This window comes from Phalacrocorax aristotelis, chromosome Z (assembly GCF_949628215.1).
Source record: "Phalacrocorax aristotelis chromosome Z, bGulAri2.1, whole genome shotgun sequence".
Lineage (NCBI taxonomy): Eukaryota > Metazoa > Chordata > Aves > Suliformes > Phalacrocoracidae > Phalacrocorax > Phalacrocorax aristotelis.
In genome coordinates, this window is record NC_134311.1 from 47339927 (window position 1) to 47343003 (window position 3077).

The 3077-nt window shown below is 40.2% G+C and overlaps 1 non-coding gene across 1 annotated transcript; it reads right to left on the reverse strand.

Moving 5' to 3' along the window:
* Positions 1-2238: 2238 nt before the first annotated feature.
* On the reverse strand, positions 2239-2310 carry TRNAH-GUG (transfer RNA histidin (anticodon GUG)). Its single transcript has one exon. It is a non-coding gene; the product is annotated as a tRNA-His (tRNA).
* Positions 2311-3077: the final 767 nt, after the last annotated feature.

A 3077-nucleotide genomic window follows, 5' to 3' on the forward strand; every position in this document is an offset into this window, starting at 1 on the left:
AATGTCTTAAGAATCTTTGAGAAGAGAGCATAGTTTTGATATTCCATGCTGATATAGCAAAACTTTTATCTTATACCTTTTATGTTATAATACAGTCTGTAACGTTAATGTAATCAGTGTCTCTGTGCTGCTAAACCAGCACCTACGTGCCTCTTGCACCTGAGAGTTACACATGGAGCCAAAAACATAGCCACCATACTATTTCTGGTAATTTCTTTCTTGTGGATCCCTGCATTCCCAGTTCAGATCTTGTACTTCCAGATTCCAGGAAATTTTTTTTTACCATTTTTTTTTTACCATTCTCTGATATGAGCTGCAAACTTCTTATTTTACTCTCCAGAACTGTATCACAAATTTGTTTGGGGGTGGGCAGGTCTATGTAAACTCTTCAGGAAAATCAGGCATAGTAGGATGTGTTTATTCTGGGACCTGCACTGTTACTGTTATTCACCATGCAGCTGAAAGCAAGAGGGTGTAGTGACCTTTGTACTGGCACAGAGAAGAAAACTTTTTAATGATATAACCGTGAAGGCATTTGTATTAAAACCACATGGGGTAAATTAGTGTTTTACAGTTACACTTGAGAAGGAAAATTCTGAATCATTTAGCTAAAGCAACAGTAAGAAAACTCAAGTATCATGAAAAGTTCTCTTCAGAAACAAAACTTTTTTTGTGTGTAAGAACTGAACTTGACTGAAAAATAATTGCAAAAGAGCTCTAGAAGACCTAATATAAGAAACATTAAGTCTTCCAGAGAGACAAAAGTGTAAATTCTGAAAAGATATTTAAGGTTGATCTACGAGCTATTAAGCTGCTTTGTTTCACCATATTGTCCCTCCTATTTCTTTTTTGCTGAGACTTGAGTTTAATGGAATTAAATATTCCCCGCTGGTCTTCATAGTTAATGTGAGTCCCACGTTAAAAGCAATTCTTTTTCATCTTAATAGTTTCAAGATAGTCTTGCTTCCTTACTGAGCCCTGGACGGACACCTGGAGAAGTTTGCCGAGAGCTGGGAAGCCTGTGTCTGGATGCCTGAATAGGGTTTGACCTCAAAAGGACATAACACTGTCTTCAGTCAGGAAAACATTTGAGATTCTGATGTCAACTCTTAGAAACATACAGCCATTTCCCATAAATGAATATTGGTTGCCTTCTTTTTCATCCCGTGCCTTTTCTTTTGACTTGTAGTCAGGCTGCATGCTTAGGTATGATAAATTGTTTGGTCAAAATGAATAGTTTTTACTTCAGTCAGCAAGACGTATAGCTATCTAATGATGAAATTAGAATTGGTCATATGTTCTGAAGTTCACTAATACATTTTTGAGCATCTTCTATTAATAACAAATAAGAACTCTGTTGCTGCATGGTTCGATCTGTATGTAAAGTGCCTATCTGTAGGCACTTGTGTTTCTTGAAAATTTCATTTCCTTGTGCTTTTCAGCTAACTTCTTTACCTCACCATCCCCATACTGGAAAATCACTGGTCCCCAACACCCCTGCCCCAGTAAACAACACAACCCACCAGGCAGCATAGGCAGGGCAAGGGAATGGTGCTTAGACAAAGAGAGAATCATGTCAGCCCATTTTTGTACGTCTTGGCAGAAGCCTCCCAGTCACATCATCCTCTCCCCACAAAGAAGGCACTGCATTTCCAGCAGTGTCTTGCTTCTTTTAATCAAATTTCAGATCTAGACATGATGTCTTTCATTTGCTGCTATTGATTACCAGCCTCATAAGTGCATCATTCTTGGAAAAATGACACTAAAAAGCCTCACAATAAATAAATTAATTGCATGTAATTTCATGTCTCCTTTGCTGCTCTTTCCTGAAAAATTCTCCTGGAATTTTCTTTTGTGGTGAGTCATCCCTGGGGACAGATCATAGAAAGAAATCAGTCTTCTCTGGGAGAGAGAAAGGATATATGTTAAAAAACTGACACAGTGAAGTCAGTGAAAATGTTTTCCCAGACCACCTTAGTACAACGACACCCGTGTGAACAGCCTGAAATCATACAAAGGCAAAAAACCTATGGTGGAAAGAGTGTCAACCACCTTATCATGTAGCAGTGAGCTACGTGAACGTTTTTGTGCAGCTACTGCTTCCTCCCGTCTGTTTTTCCTGTGCTTCAGACAGTGAGGCCTGTTCAGCATTTACTGCAGAGTGAGGGCTCAGGTGGGTGTCACCTCCCCAGTGGTCTGCCTCCAAAAGTGAGGACTAAAACGGTTCCCTCCTCCCTGTGCCGTGACTCGGATTTGAACCGAGGTTGCTGCGGCCACAACGCAGAGTACTAACCACTATACGATCACGGCAAGCTACAAAGGATGTGTCCAGTGCCTCCTGTTTTCTCTCCCCTCTAGCAGAGCCGTGCAAGCATTGCCACCTAGCGCAGACTGGCTATAATGTTCCATGTGCTGGCCTCCTCCCCAGGGTGACCAACTGCTATTGTGGTACACCCAGGAATCCCCCAACTGAAAACAGTGCTGCTGACAGAGAAGCGTGTGCAGAAGACAATTGCAAATGTTATGGTGGCAGAAAAATATTCCTGCTCCTTTTGGCAATTGCAGTCTGGTGTGGAAATCTTTTGTTGACTTCCGCTTGGCCAACATCTATCTTCAAACATACAATAATTTTGGACTGTGAATCTTCCTTCTGTTTTCAATGCTGTGCCTAGTGATGGAGGAAAATCTGGTGAAAGGACATTCAAAGTTACATAATTATTTTAAAAGCTGTTGAAAAGGAAACATAAAAACACATGTTCCCCTCCTGCTGTAAGTCAGATTTGAACCAAGGTTGCTGTAGCCACAGCTCATAGTACCAGCTACTGGAACGTCACAGCAAGCTGGCACATTGTGACAGATTTTGAAGAGACATGGCAGAAAAATAAATTTTCTAGCAAATTATCAAATGTTGACAGCACTGAGTCATCAAAGAAGGATTTCTATTGAGGCTTGAGAGTTAATGTTTCAAAACACAAGTGTTCATAGTAGAGTTATTTTAATAACTGTCTTTATTAAAGATCTCATATCCACCATTTAGTGCCATTTTTTAATTCTGTGTCTGATGGTGATAACAAGAA